We start from the raw sequence: 17,514 nt of genomic DNA on the forward strand, positions 1-17,514 counted from the left end.
CAGTGGGAGATTGTTAGAATTTTTCAATAATATGGGGCCACACATGTAATTATTTAATGTGTTTTTGCTATTTAAATTAAACCAATGAAGTGATCCAATTATTTATATGTTTGGGTACAAAGGAGTAATTATAAATTATCCATGGTAAAATATATAGATACCACAAAATAGTTTCCAAATTGATGAGGGGCCAAATTGAAAATATTTAAACTTTGTAACGGACCTGTAGTTATTTGGTCGGTTACAGAGGGGTTATGATCCCCAAGTCAGAAAGATCACGTCTGTTCTTCTCTCATCCCTTCAGAGAGAGAAAAGTGCAAAACGCCTTCTTCTTCTTCGTATGGAAATCCAGGCTAATTCGTGATTGTCTAGACTTGGAAGATCGAACCCACCACTCAATAACGTTCAATTATGGATCAAGGTACGCTTCCGCTTATTTGGTATATTAATTCTCTTGAATTGAAATGAGAACTCGATCTATAGCTTTTAAGTTTTGGGTTTTAATTTTCCTAACAGCTTCAAGTTTATAGTGGAGATGTACTAAAGTTGAAGATCTTTCCGGACCACCTTTTCATAGACAAAGTGAAAGTCAATCTTGATGTATTTCGTGCATGCATGAAACACTGGATTGGAAGCAAGAAGGATGATGAAATTATTGTCACAGTTCATGGTGGTTGGTGAGGGTAAGTAAAGATGAAGATCTTTACAATCATGACGAAGGCATAACGGTTCAGCAGTAGTGGGAGCCAAATCTCGATAATTAACTTCAGTTGAGGCATGAGAGACTATGTGTTATCTTTTAGCACACCATGAGATAAGATTGGACCTCAAGGAAACTACAAAACGAGTGATAGTGCGGCAATCAAGATAGTTACCAGCCAAATCAGAGTCCAAGAAGGCATAAAAGTAAAGATAACTAGAGAGAATCATATGCCATAAGAAAAAGTGCCCTAAACATGCCAGATGATGCGTTTTAGAGCAAATAGATGTCTACAGGTTGGTTTGTGCTTAAATTGGCAAGTCTTTTTTCACAGAGAAGGAGATTTTAGGATGAGAGTGATGGGTTTGAATTCCCAACGGAAGCGATTATCGTTTGGTTCGATTTTCCTTTTGAAATTTAAAACACAGAAAAGTAAAGAACAAGGGATTGGGTATTATCTTTGAAGAATCTTTTCTTCACGTTAACCCAAACAACACCTCCACTCAATCTTACTTACTATGACTCCAACGAGAATATGGTTGGTGGGAACCAAAAGGGATTGAGAGATGGAGAGAAATTTCGAGAGAATTCTGTAACCTTCTTCTTCAGGTGAAGTAGTCAAACTGCAAAACTGGTTTCTGCCAGTTTTAACGAAGAGTGATATGGGGAGTTACCCCACGTCACCACTTCCCACACCCGTGCAATGTTGCAGGGAAGTTTTAATTAAATGTAAAATTAATTAATTAATGTAATTAATAATTAATAATTAAATATAAATATTAATTAAATAAATAATTAACAATTAATTATTTAACCTTTAATTAAATATCACATATTTAATTAAAACGTATATATTTAAATCATATTCAAAAACACCTCTCTTGTATAATCTGTAGATTTAATGTACATCATATGCACATCAATTTTAAACTGTAATTTTAATATGAATCCAATTCATAATTATTATTTGAATCTTACTCAAATATTTCTCTCATAACATATAATTTTGATTTCAAATTTTTATCCAAAATTAATAATATATATTTATATAATGTATCAATATACATTATATACATTCCCTATTTTGAACAAAATTTTGATCCTCGTTTTACTCGTTGTGAGCTATTACAGATCAGAAGCTCCAACGATACGAGGTTAATCGATTAAACTCATTAACCAAATTAACCAACATTCGTTAACTGTAGATCATTCTACTAAAGATCTGCAGCTGCATTCTTCTCACTGCAAAATATTTTGTGTCCACGGAAATTGACCATTGGGAGCAAGTCAATGGTAGTGTTTGTAACTTTAGTTGGGTCAATATCGTTTTACCCTGAGTTACATCTTGGACCTTAAATACCACTTCTCCTCTAATGAACAACCTGTTTATGGTCCGACCATTTAACAAAAGCCCCTCCCAGGCCGGTGAGAGGGTGAGCCCCTTGTTCAAGTCCCAGAGTCAGTACTTAAGGTAACACAAATCTACTCTCATAAAGTTGGGAATGAGTGAATTCCATCATGTGTAGTTATGTTCCCAACTCCCCACTCGATCTTGTCCCCAAAATGGTAGGAATGTTGAGTCGGCGACTCGGGTCACTCTCACCCATACAGATCAAAGGATGAGCCCTCATAGCCAGGAGTCCATAACTCACTCAAAATTGAAAATAAGTTGTTTGATCATCCTATGAAATAACAATCTATTAGTCAATGATGTTACATCTAAAAATTGGCTATTTTGCGACCCGATCTTATATAAACTCATTGTATATGATACCCCACTTATAGAGAGGAGGTGAGATATTGGAGAGCACCTATCGTTTGTCAAAATAAAAGAGAGTCAATTGGTGAGCAATCAGCAGAGGGAACGTCAGTCTTCTTTAATGGCTAAGGCGAATGGCAAGAATTAGCATTGAACATCCCAAAAAATCATAGAATATCAAAAGCATATTTGCCCTAAATGAGAAACAGACCTAAGCCACATGGAGCCAGTTCAAGTCCAAGAAAATAGCGAAGAGCACCAAAATCTATCATCTCTCAATACGAGATTGCAACTGAGAAATGAAGTTATTAACATAAGTAGAGTCATTTTTAGTAATCGGAATATCATCGACATATAAGATTAAACATGTAATGGAGGAGTCAATGCATCGAACAAATATGGATGAAGCCAAAGACGATTGATAGTCAAAGATGGATGTAATATGAGAGGTGAAATATTCAAACCAAACGTGATGAGCCTATTTAAGCTCATACAATGATTTGTGCAACTTGCAGACATAACTAGGGTGTTTAGAGTCAAGAAAGCTAGAATTTTGCGACGTAAATACTTATTTGGATAGATGTCCATGGAGAAATTTATTCTTAACGTCAAGCTGACAGAGGCTAGCAGAACTTAATAGAGAGAGCTAGAACAATTCTAGTAATGAGTTTCTTGACAACTGGATTGAAGGTTTTGTCAGAGTAAACCTCATGTTCCTGACAAAAGCCTTTGGCCACGAGGAAAGCCTTATAACCAGCAATAATCCATAATGATGTCATTTGACCCACTAAACCTATTTACAACCTACCACATTTTTGCTAGAATATGGGAGGGAAATGGGGAATCATGTATGCTGACACTGAAGGACCTCAAATTCCTCAACCATAGCAGATTGCCATTGAGGACTCTTTGAAGCCTCGGTGTAGGATTTTAGTTCAAGGAAGGAGTGGTGCTAAGGCTAGGAAAGCTTTGGGCTTAAAGATGCCAAACTTTGGTGATCATGGCGTGAGAAATTTTGGTGTGGGTAGTTTGCAAGAAGGTAATCTAGGTGAAGGTAGGGCATAGGTCGCGTGTGCAATCAAGGAGGGGCTGATTTTGGTAGATGGGTTATGGGGAGAGTGAGCAAGGATGAGGGAGGAGCTGCAAAGGCGGTGGAGCAACATTCGAATTATGAAGCAGAGACGTGTGCAAGGTTCAGTTTAAGGAAAGAGATGGTCAATGGGGCTAGGCTGATTTTTGGAGGTGGGCTGGTTGGGTTAGGCGAAGGGGGAATGACAATTGGCAAGGATAGATCCAGAGGCACGTTAACTACAGTGGAAGGAGGTGTGAAGACAGGAAACGGGATAGTGACGGTGGTGGGTGAAGAAGATAGGGAATGTGAGGGATGAGGTGAAGAGAAGTTAGTACTAGAGAAGGGAAAACGCTCTCATCAAATACAACATGTCGAGTAATATAAAATTTTTCAGTTTTTGGGTTCAAAACAAATGTAGCCTTTATAATCAAGATGATAGCCAATAAAAACACATTAAACGGTGGGGTTGGAGTTTGCGATCAGAGTAGGGTCGTAAAACGGGTGGCATGCACGAGAAAAGATGTGAAGATGATCATAATGTGGTTAAAAAATAAAATAATTTTCCAAAGGGAGAAACAAACTTAAGAGTAGGGGATGACATTCTACTAATCAAGAAAACAATAGTAGCAACGGTATAGTACTAAAATTTAAGAGGGACAGATGACTTGGAAAGAAGAGATAAAGGCAGTTTCAATAATATGACCATGCTTACGTTCAATAACGTCGTTTTGTTCCCGAGTGCAAGGACAAATCTTTTTTTATGAAAGATGCCATTAGAGTTAAAATAATAATAATAAAGATAGGGAGCGGTTTACAAAATCACCACCATTATCACTCTGAAATCTTTTAAATGTCGGTCGAGAAGATTTTTTAACATATGGTTTAAATTTTCTTTTCCTATTTTCTTCCACCTCGATGAGGTACCACATCTCGAGAGAGATTGCAAGTTCCAAACTGTGAATAATATATGTTGTAGTACGATTTCCTTACTATACTAAGTAGAGTTGTTTGTATTCTTGTATCTCTCTGATTATGTTAGAGTTTCCTTGCTATGGTATGATTTGGAAAATATATGAGATATTTGTTTGGCTCTACTTGTAGTTAATTTATGTTTTTAGTTAGATTGTGAACGTTTAGCAATAAGGAGTAATTATGGCGCAGTCAATCTCCCCCATTGCCATTTTACTAATACAAATTTTCTTTTGCGATCGCTTTCTGCGTTCTAACATAACTCGTTCTTAAGACCTTTCGTTATTTCAAGTTTATTTTCATGCTTGTTTGTCTAAATTGCTGTTAACCTTAATTAATATTCCTAATTATTAAAGTTTGGAATTATTGGTGGTTCTTAAGTGAATTTTGAAACATTAATATTCAATACCCATATTGTTTCATGGCTACAACTTTTCTTAGTGCACACTTGCACCTACTTTAGCACATGAGTTCTTGAGATAACAGTGAATTGATGTGCTCTTCTAGAACTTTTGAACTCAATTGGAAATAAACAGAGAAAGAAATAGAGATGATAAACTTGCCTTTTAATCTAATAATTTTAGTATATTTATGAAAAAAATGGCATAGAATTCTAAGGCTTCTAAAAATTTTCAAAAGAATAATATTGACTTTCAACAAAATGAAAGAAAAAAGGAATACAATGTAATGTAGGGAATGTGATGATTATGGTCATATTCAAAATGTGCCAACCTTTTGAAAGCGATGAAGATTCAAATCCAAGAAGAATCTATAATCGGTAATGTAGTTCTTATTGCATCTTTTATTACTAAGTTCTATGAGTCTATAGAACTTGCAAGATAATATGGAAAATATTGTTACTCGGAAGATTATTATGATGGTGAAGAATAGAATCAGAACTTAGACGAAGATTCTATCAAAGAAGCTTATAAAATTATGTAAATTGAATGGTTAAAGATTTGTATAGCCAATAAAACTCGACAAAATAATCAAAGGATTTAGAAGTTGAAATTGAGAAATGAAATAAAGTGCTTATTCAAAATGACAAGCAAATTGAGAAAATTAAAATTGAATTTAGTACTTCTAAATTAAACTATATTTTGAGCACAAGAAAATCCTCGTGCATACAAAAAAAAAGTTTCGGATACAAGGGAGGAGGGAGAAGTTTGAAAGGCCTAAAATTTTTGGAAAGACACGAAACGTAAGTGCAGCACTAGATGATTCCTTAAAGTTCGTTTGGTAACATTTCCGTTTTTTGTTTCTCGTTTCCACTGGTCGGTCGGGGACCGGCTCGGGTCGCCGAGCGCCGACTCCCTTTCCTGGTTCGCGCCTTCTCTTGGTTTTTCCTTCGGTCTTCTATTGCCTAGCTAGATCTCGTTTTATCTCCCTATGACAAAGGTGATTTTGGCCTAATTTATTTTTACATTCCTTTTCTATCAATCCTATTTCTTTTATGTTATGTCCTTGGAGTATAGGAAAAAAGGGAGATTATTAGAGAGGAAAGTTGTTTATTCACCCTTTGTTCAAGCATGGTTCTTGCTGTAATGGTTTGGAGAGAGAAATTTTTATATGTAATTTTGACAAGTGTAATTCTGTGCGTTATTTTCATTTGATTTCTCTCAAGTCTTCGGGAGATCGAAGGTTTACCCACCGTTGAAAGTTCAAGTGGTGGTCTACAATACAGAGGGAGTTTGTGTTTGAAAAAATTGAATCAAAGGAAGAATCAATCAAATATTGCGGCATGATTTAAGAAGAAAGTTATTTTACGCGCATGTAAATATTGATCGTAAATTGCACTAACTTTTAATCATGTGATTAATTGAATTATTACACCATTTATTTATTGATGTTTAATTATTAATTAGCTGATTATCAATCAGAATTTTGAATCCGTAAATGCTAAAATATTTTAATAATCGGTGGTAAAGTAGCATAATTAATTACCGTTAGATATTTTATTACACTATAAAAGTATGTAATCTAGTTTAAATGAATCGAACATTTTTTACTTGTAGGCTATAATTCATCGTCTATCAAGATTTTAATGTCGTTGATAAATTAAATCTTCAGAGCTTCTCTAAGATTTTTGTGAACGAGAAAAATAGTTAATAGATATGCCTTGATTATTGAAAAATAAGAAATGATAGATTGTTTGGGGTTCCAAACAAATATAATCAATTTAGGAACGGATCAAGAAAGCTAATGTGTGAATCAATTTTCAATCTCTAGAATGACTAATAAAACTATATTTTTAGTTTTTTTTTTTATCACAACGCATGGGGATGAAGATTTAAACTAACAATTTTTTCTTCGGATATAAGTGTCTTTAACTAATTGAACTATCCACAAATTCTAACACCCCCAATATTAATATTTTTTAATAAATAAATGAAACAAATCATTGTAAATTGAGATTAGTACCTTGATAGGCTATTTAGAGATCATAATTACATAAAATGATTGAATGTATAAAATTTAAACTTTTGTTATGAAACAACTCAATTTAAGATGGTACCCATCGTCCAATTTACTAGTATACCCTTTTGTATGTATGCTTCAATATTAATTAATTTTTAAAATCTAAAATTAGTAAATTGGGAGGTTACAATTTAAATCCACAAAATTTTGCCTGATTAAGACTTTTCAAAAGTAAAAAAATACCAAATCCCAAAATACTAACCAAATTCCCAAAATCTTCCATAATTGAAAAAATTTGAAAACCCCTCATTCTCCGATTTTTCCTTCCACTCTTGTTCGAAGACTGCTCCGTTCCGGCCGTTGCGCTCCTCCGTTCCGGCCGTCTACACTCCTTCATCTTCGGCCATCTGCGTTCCTTCATCTCCGGCCGTCTGCGCTCCTTCTCTCCGACTTTTCTTCTTCGTCTCCGACCGTCTGCGTTCCTCCATCTCCGGCTTCGTCAACGTACTTCGTCTCCGATCGTCGTCTCCATTATTCTTCATCATCGGAGCAGTTCTATATTCTTCCTCTCTCGTTCGATTTCCGTCCGCTCCTTCGTCTCCATCCGCCGTCTGCACTCCTTCGTCTCCATTCGCCGTTTGCGCTCCTTCGTCTTCGTTCGTCGTCTCCTTCATCTCGCCGATTGGAAAGTAGGTTTATCTCACCATGATATATTTTTCATTCCAATATATCCTCCAAGTTTTTTTTTTATTTCAGATTTGAACAATGTTGAAAACTCATTGTTTTTTTTTGTACTGTTAAACTCCTTCCATACACATATATATTCAATGATTTTTTTTTCAATTTATGATTTTGTATAGTTTAACGCTCTATTTTTGTACGCACCTAGATTTTAGTAGTGCAAAATGTAGGTGTGAATTAGTGTATATCTAGGGACATATCTTATAGTGAGTTTGATTTCATCGCTTTGTCATCAGTATATATGAGGATATATCTTATAGTGTATACATTTAGTTCCATAATATTTATAGAAATACAAATCATTGACATTGATATCTAATTATTCTCTATAAAGTTTGAATAATACATAGTTTGTAAGTTATAAAACAATATTAATAGGTATATAAATTATATTAACTGTATCCATAATAATATTTGAATTCAAAAGTTTTCACGGTATATACGTTATATCATAAAAATATACAAATGAATACTTAATTGTTAATATTCTATAATAATATGTGATATGTAAATTAGATCTTACTTAAAAGACGTATATACATAATGTTAATTACATCGTGTGAATAATAGTAGATTTCAAAAGTACAAGTAGAATATATGTTATAACCGTATATTATATGTATGAGAATATATGAGAATATATCGTATATGAGAATATATTGACTGAAGCAGCATATATTGTAAATATTAGAATATATTGTATATGTGGTATATATCTTATACATAATTCTAGCTATTTTATTTACCTATGAGACCATCATGGATTTGTGAAAGGAAACCCCTAAAGTTGATAGTGTGGTTGGCTCCAATGTAATTTAATCAAACAATTTCAAAATGGAGTGGTCAATTGCGTGTGAACTTCACACAGAAAAAATCATATGAAAAAATATTGTTGGATCAAAATTGGATATTTTTTTAATTAATAATAATGGTAAATTATAGGAAAAAATCTTTTTTGAAGCAGTGAATTAAGAGATTAATGTTGAAAATTTATATGGGTTCCACAATTAAAGAAATATGATTAAATTTATGGAATTAAATATTTTAAATTTCAAAATAATAAAAAACTAAAATGAAAGTGTATATAATAAATAAGGGTAAAATCGGTATTTAAAAAAAATCCTAGCTGGAGAAATCTAAAACTGTAAAATTGGGAAACTTTAGACATTTATGTAAATAAGTTTCTAAAACAGACATTATCTCTTGTAAATTCCACCCAATATGTTGCTACTGTAATCTAAAACTATTTTTCAAATAGGAATTATTACTCGTTGAATCCAACACCCATCATAAAGTATGAATTAAAAATTAACTTTAACGTGACCATGCCATAAACTTTTCGATTTTGTGGTTAGTCACTAGTTCGACTTTGTTCTAATTTTCAAGTCCATAAGTAAGGCGGTGATATAGCCGTACCTAATTTTTTGAATTGAAATATTGATTTACCCTATTGGAGTTGTTTTACACAAGAGGAGAAGGGCCATTGACTAGTTATTTTCATATCTAAATCTAATTCTCAGAGTAGTTTCGGGATAGATCCTAAGATCACAATCAAAGGGAAGATATTGATAAATGAAAAGATTCCTTAGTGAATTTTTAATTTATATTATAACTGAATAGAAATATTATTTTTCTAATTAAAAGAAACTTATCGAGCACTCGAAGAAATTATTCAAAGCTTTGTATATATTACCCATGGAATTTAAGGATTTTTAATCCAGAACACATTATGATTTTATCCATGATGAGCTTGAGAACATGAAGCCAAGCATGCTAGGAAAAGAGAACACATGAAGGTAAAGGCTTGTGAATTAAATGAAAGAACACTACCAGAATTTCAGGTGTTGGCGATGCAAGAATTCGTCGTCGAAAGCAAAATTTTCGTCATCAAAGGTCTTGGGCGACGAAATTAGTTCGTCGCCCAAGTCGTTGCTGTAGGACTGTCGCCAAATGTTTTCAACGACAAAAGTCAATTTTCGTTGCCGAAAATGTCTTCGACGACGACTAAAATTTCGTCGCCGATGAGAACTTCGACGACGAAATACAGCGACGAGACTTGTTTCGTCGCTGATAATACTTTCAGCGACGAAAAACAAATTTCGTTGCTGAAGAAAGCTTTGGCAACAAAATGGTTATTTCATCGCTAAAGCTATCTTTGGCAGGGTACAATCACGCCTTTTTTCTTTTTTTTTTCTTCCCTTTTCTTCCTGTATAAATACGAAATTTCCATAACACCTTGACCAAGAACCAAATTTCATTGAAAAAGTCATAATATTAAAACATACATTTGTTTTACAACCGTACAAATTTAATGACATACTCTAAAATTTCCCAAACTTAAACAATTTAAACATATGCTAAACGATTACATCTTATAAAGTTTGTTCATAAAATTTGATCAAATTTCCAAAATATTTCTATAGAGAGATCCAACAAACCTGAAAAAACAAAAAACAAATAAACTTATATTAGCAAAATAATTTATCTATTTCTTAAAACTAATTTGAAAGTCATAAAAATATCTAACTCACCACAGATGTATGTTTTTAACTCAAACTAGCATTGAAAAGTTAACAAACTTTTATCCTAACTCACTTTACATGTCATACGAACTCAAACGACGAAGTATTTAAACTTCTTATGTCATGAACTCAAAATAAGCATTTCACAAACTAAAAGAAAAGTATAAGAGCATCCCCACCACCAAACACTATCTTTCAAAGTCAATAAACTAAAAGAAGAAAAATATAAGAGCACCCCTCCCCAACAATTTCCTTTGTACAAGAACATCCATCCCCCAACCCATGTTTCAAAAGGGCATCCAAATCAACTCGGATGCCTTTCAAATAGGCATCCTAGGATATACGAACATCTCAAAGATACCTGGGTATCTTACATTACCACAAAACAAACATGGAAATCCAAATATCCGTCTCACGAGAATCTTGGATTCCCACGAAACAAACGGCCCCTTAATTAAAACCGTCGACGATATCAACTTCCCCTCGACTATTTTCTGAAAATAGTCGGGAGTTGTAAGATTTAAAAAAATTAAAACATATACCCGACGGTTTACTCAAAAAGTCAACTTCTCCCAAGTATTATTTAAAATGGTTGAGAATATTAACTTCTCCCGACTACTCTTTAAACATAGTCGGGAGATATATTATTTAAAAAATATTAAAAACAATATTTGATACAGTCAGGATAAGTATACCTTTGCCAACTCTTTTAAGAAACAGTTGGAGAAGGTCTCGACTGTTTACATTTGGTCGGAAGAGACATCTTTGCCCAACAACTATTTATGCATCAAGCTTATAATTCTTATAGTGGGACTACAAACACTCTCATGATTCTTCATGTCCACTAGTTAGGCGACGTCTTAGACAATATCCTGGCTCGTGCCAGGATTAGTTGCATGGTGTTAGTGCCTCCCTTTGTTGGTTGTCTTACAGATCATTCAAATGTTGGTAAATACTTCGATCTGATGCGCTCGGCCTCCTCTTACTTATTTGACCGAGGACTAATCTGTGTGGCCGATTGGGAACGCAAATGCATACCTCCTCAGAATTACCCGATAGCAAAGATCGAAATAGACTCTTATTAATTTGATGACAAATCAAGTTTAAATATTCTTAGCTAAGACATGCATTGCAAGACTAAAACAAGAATTGTATAAATGACTCAATGCTTTCAGCAATTTTAAGGAGAAAACTCTCGCAAGTTATAAGATTCGCATCCCCACCCTATATATTAGTGGATGTTCTAAAAATAGACTTAAACATCAGGATGCTAGAGAGATGGTATAACAGTTCAATTATCAATATATTTTTCACCGTGTTCATTGAAAACTTTGTGTAATGTGTATTGTTGTTTATTATTGAAGGAAACATGCAAGTTTGAGGAAAAATAAAATAATAAAAGTACCCCTTTCACAATTACATTAGGAGAGAAAGAAGCTTTTCAAACAGTTCAAGGCAATGAACAGTTTTTGCTTGCCCATTTTAAAATTACACCTTTTTATTTTTATTCATTCAAATCATTTTCTTTTTTACGGCAGTAAACAGACAAAAGAAGCATTTATTTTGGGCACGTCAATTTTTGTCTCGACGTTCATTTGAGCTTGTTGAACTCTGATATTATATTAATATTTATATTAATATTTATGGAGTTTTATCTCAAAATCAAATCACAAGGAGTGGAGTAACCAAATATATTAGAAACTTTTGTTAGCTCTTTTATTTTTTCAACGTGGGATCCCTTAACATCAAGAGTCAATCTTGACGATCAGATGGACATATCGAGTAGCAACGGCCGAAGCTAAAACTGTCTTTAGTGGCCCTTCTGCTTGTTCCACTTCATACAACGAACATTGGCAGATTCTTCAAAACAATTAGATAAACATTATCTTGATTGTCTTCAATAATTGTCATTATTTTTATTCTAAGTTGTTCTAAATAGATACTGTGGCTTCAAGTATATACGATATTAATCTAGTGATAGGGACACATGTATTAGAGCCACATATGTAGATAAGGCCAAAAAGATTAATTTTGTAAAGTTTAAAGAGAAATAGATATATTTCCCAAATGAATTATTATTGAAAATTTATAGACCAAAATGAAATTTCAAATCTTATTTCTATTAAATAAAATAAACCTAAAAATTAAGAATCCTTCCATAGAAGAAATGAAAAAGTATATATTAGCAAAGCAAAAGTCACACTTAAGAGAAAAACTCTAGTGCATGGGTGAAACGGGTCATTAAAAGTGAGGTTAAATAAAGGATGTGGATTAAACCACCTGAATTAAGTTGATCGAGTCATACACAGACCTGAATCGACCAAACCGGGTTAAACTGATCCACTTGAGCCCAAAGAAACTGATCCTATAAATAAGAGGAGAGACTTGGGATGCGAGATACGTTTGACAATCCTACTTTTTACATCTCTCAACTAAATTTTTGGTCTAACTTAGACATCTGATGAAATAAGGTTGGACTGGTCACTAATATTTTTTTTTCCTTCTTAACATTAAATATGAAAATGGGAAATCAACCCCTTGTGCACATCATTTTACATCATTAATTACTCGTTGAAGTAACAAGTAAGATCCACATTTAAGTAATAATATTAGTGGAAAAAAGATTCATTATAATACTCGAAGTTTAGACACGTATTTTATTTTTTTAAAACTTCAATAACGAACTTTATTTTATTTTTATTTTATTTTAAGAACTAACTTTAAAAATTTAGGCATTAGGCAATATCAATGAAAAAAATAGATGCTAGGGGAGGACAGGCATTATGGAAATATGGAACTTTTCCATTAAATGAGACAAGGACGCAATATTCAGACAAGAAGACGGTTGAATTGGAAAAGTTAATTAATGAGTACATGCCACCATTACAATAATATAACCTCCGAGTATTAAATTTTCGATAACATTTTCGTATGTTTATAGGTTCTACATCGATGCAAGTGAATCGACAGTTCCATATAATATCGCAAAAAAATCAATAAAATATAAAAATTATGAACATAATATCAACAATAAGAACATATTGTTAATATAATTTTGATATGACCTTTTGATCAGAGATAGGTATTTTAACCACGACATTTATGTTACGAATTATTTATCTTTATATTTTTTTCCAAAAATATTTATTGACATCGGTATTTTCATAAAATTGAAAGTTGAACATTTATATCGCATGGTTGAACATAGCCACGTCACTTGTTTCACATAAATAATCCAACATGCGAATTTCAGGTGTCCAATTCCAAGTGGTCCATGTGCGTCCATGCCTTTCCCATCCCCTATCTTTCTCATTTCGCTACATTTTCACATTAATAAAGGGGAAAAAATATGTAACATTACTATAGTACTACATGTCATTCCTAACTATAATAAATTAATAGTATGGACCTTGAAGGATGAAATAGTATGTTCTTTATTATGGAGGTGAATATTAATGGAGGAAAGTATATTAAAATTACACAGAAAAATGGACGAAAAAGCTAGTATATTGTAGTAATATATATACCGTCATTTGACAACTTGAACTTAGTTCAACTGGTTGAGACATTTATTTTCAACTAAAAGAGAGTGAGTTCGAAACTCCACCACCCAATATTGCTGTATTAGAAAAAAAAAATTATTATGCACCATCCTTTTCAGCCAAACTAAACAAATAAAACAATGATAAACTCTATATTATAACCATGATTTTGGTGATTAGATAAATATGGAGGAAATAGGGTATAATATATTAACGCATTCTCTTTAGCTAAAATGAAAAGATTTTTTTTCCATATATATTAAAGTTCATACCGATTTGTACACATCTCAACTAAAATAAAAGAATTAGATAATATTGGTATGTTTTTTATTATGTGGGCCGATATTATGGAAAATAGCAAATTGTACTAAATATTACTTTAAAAAGGGAGAAATCTAGTATGATTGTACTATTACATACTACGAGGCTTAAATTTAAATAAATGATGCAATAGTGAGAGTTGCACATTAATACAACAATACATTTACTACTTTTGTTGTTAGGTATTAATAAAAAGGAGCATGTAATATAATAATATTTGAATATTAACTGTAAAGAGAGAGATATAGAATTAAAAGCAAATATATACGTATTTTTTTAGTTCAACCATGCTAGATGTGAGAGATTGAACCTTCCATTTTTAAGATTGGTAATTATTATAGATAAAGCAAAGCAAGTCTAAAACCCGACCAATTAAACCAAACTTGAATATCAAATGGGTATCCGATAACTTAGAAGGCCAAGATCGAAAAAGAAGAACCGACCCAAGAACCAAGAACAAAGGCCAATTGGTGGATTGACTGGTTGGCTCGACCAAGCCATGGTCGAGCCGACTACAAAGCCAACTAGATCCAATGTTGGCTGGTTGGCTCGGCCTTGAAGCCAACCTTTATCGGCTCGGCCTAACTCTCAAGCCAACCTAGTCGTCTCGGCCAAGCCTTGCATCCAATCTGGTCAGCTCAACTGATCAACTACAGGGCTGGTTGGCTCGACCAACCATGTGCCAATCGATCCAATCTGTTCAATTTGGCTAGAAAGTTGTCTTCACTTGGTTAGTTGACTTGTGCTGGTCGAGCTGGTAACTCGATCGATTGTCATCTAGATAGTCACAGATAAGTCATGGGCCATAGAGTCTATACGAACCCAAAAGAAGCCCGCCACAGAGGAAGATCTCGATATCTACCAAAGTCGAATTGTCCATATATAAAGAATTAGAAAGAAGAAAATATTCTATTGACTCTAAGTTTCCTATCGATTATAGATCTTCTATTGACTCCAGGTTTCCTATCGATTATAGATTGTTTTCCATCTATAACTAAAGAGACAAACCTCATGATCAAGATACGCTAAGAAACCCTACTTTTATCTATGCTTCACACGAAATTCAATTATGACTTTTAGACATTGTAGTGTGTGTGGATAGTATCAAACTGATGGGTTATTTTGTTTGTTTTTCAAGTCATCCATTCTTCAAATTAGTAATATAATTGAACTAATTACATGGTGATTTTTAATAGAGAAAGTATGCACATATTTCCTCCATTTTTAACAAAAAATCAAGTATTCTTCTAGTACCTATTTCCTCCATTTTTACTTATGTATATAATTAAGACCACTTGTTTTTATTCTTTTTTTAGTTCATTCCGTATTTAAACATTTACATACCTATAATATATTTAACTAATTTTTTTCTTTTTTTGAAGAATATATTTAATTAATTGAGCTATAATGAAATTAATCAATAATATTAAGACCATTAATCTGACACAACACAAATAGTATAATTGCTTCTTAAATTGTGGGCTTACCACATTTGAATCAATTATTAGAACTAATTCTAACTACTCTTTTCTCTAGACGATGTTAGCTTGTTTTCAGATCTATTTAGTTTCTAAAATATAATAACTACAACAATAGTACAAAAGTTTATGTATTTATATAGCATTAGGTTTAAATATTTAACAAATAGTATAATTTGTAAACTTTTTATTATTATTTTTTAAGTTCGGTTAATGTAGGTGGGAAATTCGAACTCATTATCTATTAGTTAAGGATAGGTCCAATTATCGCTGAGTGAAGTTCTATCGACATATAATTTACAAACTTATATAATTACATGAAACCAACTAAAAATTATTCCACGACACTTTTTTAAAAAATGAAAAGATAATATTTTTACAAATACATGTTTATTTGGTGACATTTAGTATAATTTCCAATTAATAAATCTCGAGAGAGATGATAGAAAACTATTAATAATGAAATAATTACACTTCCAACGGCAATAATTAGATCAATTATTTTGTTAATTAATATCACGTGTTTATGTGTTTAAGGTAGTTCGTTTTACAACATTAATGTTTCTACAACACCATTATGATAGAAATTTATTTCTGAAAAAATTAAAGTATGGACAAAATAATTTTATTGTCATAATAACTCTTTTCCTGGGTTAATTTTAAGAATAATTTAGTTTTAAGAATAAATTTAAAAAATAATGTTGACATCAAATAATAACAAAATAAATGTCATTTAAATAAACAATTTCAAAAGTAAGTTAGCTATGATATTGGTAAGAATCGGGTACAATAAATACGGTTTTTGTGTCAATCATGTGGAAGGAGAGTGGTCATTCAGCACGGAAGTCACGTACATTATACGCATCATCAGTGAAAATGGGGGGGGGGGGCTGTTTTAGATGACACGGGCAAACCGACATCATTTATGTCATTTTCTTTTTATATATAAAAGAAACATTATTTAAAAACAAATCTCTCATTTATTATAGCATTTTTCAATTTTTATCTAAATGTACCCATTTATTGGATTTTCTTAATTATCCTTTACAATAATAGTACTGAAACATGACAGAGAAATTATTCAAGCTTTTAATCTACGTTTTCCAAAATTTTTTTATACACAGGACATATTGGGTTTTTGGCAAAATATTGGAATGCTAGTTGTCCCTAGGAGAATATAAAGATTGTCTCCAAGTACTAGAAATTGTCTTACATCGGAAAAGTACACGGAGAGAGTGTGCTCCAAGTGCTATAAAACGAGTTTATGGCCTTGAGTTTTATTCATCTAAATTGAAATACTTTTAAGCCTACTATATCAACTATAGTTACCTGAGTAGTATTTGACTTGAGAGAGTGTTTCGTGTAATTTGGGTCGAGGAGAGAAATTTGAGTGATTGTAATAATCTTTCTTCACAGAGTGGATTTATCTTTATCGACCGTGGTTTTTATGCGGTATGGAGTTTTTCACACTAATTATTGTGTTTCTTTATTTTATTGTTTTCTTTAAATTTCTCAATTATTTTCTACTTATTCCTCTACTAGAAGTAGAAGATTTTTTCCCATTAAGTGGTATCAAAGCTCTAGGTTTGTAATTTCTAGAATTTCTGAGTATGTTTTATGGTTTCAACATTGTCTAAACTTCCACATCAGAAAATATTTCTCTAAACAAGCGACGGTTCTGTGAATAATGTGGGTTGTTCACTATTTGCAGATTCGCTAGGAGTGTGTAGTAGATTTATGTCATTCTTAATGAGTCCAGCAAAGATTGTCATGGAGAAATTTGACGGGAGGATCAACTTCGACTTGTGGTAAGTGCAAGTCAAGGATACGCTGATATAATCTGGGTTACATAAGGGATTGAAGGGAAGACCGAGTGAAGGTGCTTCTGAAAAGCTAAGTACGGTGATGGTGGTCCAATAAAGTCCAGTAGTGGTTCTGGCAGAGGTTCTAAGAAGTCCAACATGCGTGATGAAGATTGGGAGGAAATGGATT

The sequence above is a fragment of the Momordica charantia genome, assembly GCF_013281855.1.
Source record: "Momordica charantia cultivar OHB3-1 chromosome 4 unlocalized genomic scaffold, Mcharantia_2.0 BLBB01000004.1, whole genome shotgun sequence".
In the NCBI taxonomy this organism is placed as follows: Eukaryota; Viridiplantae; Streptophyta; class Magnoliopsida; order Cucurbitales; family Cucurbitaceae; genus Momordica; species Momordica charantia.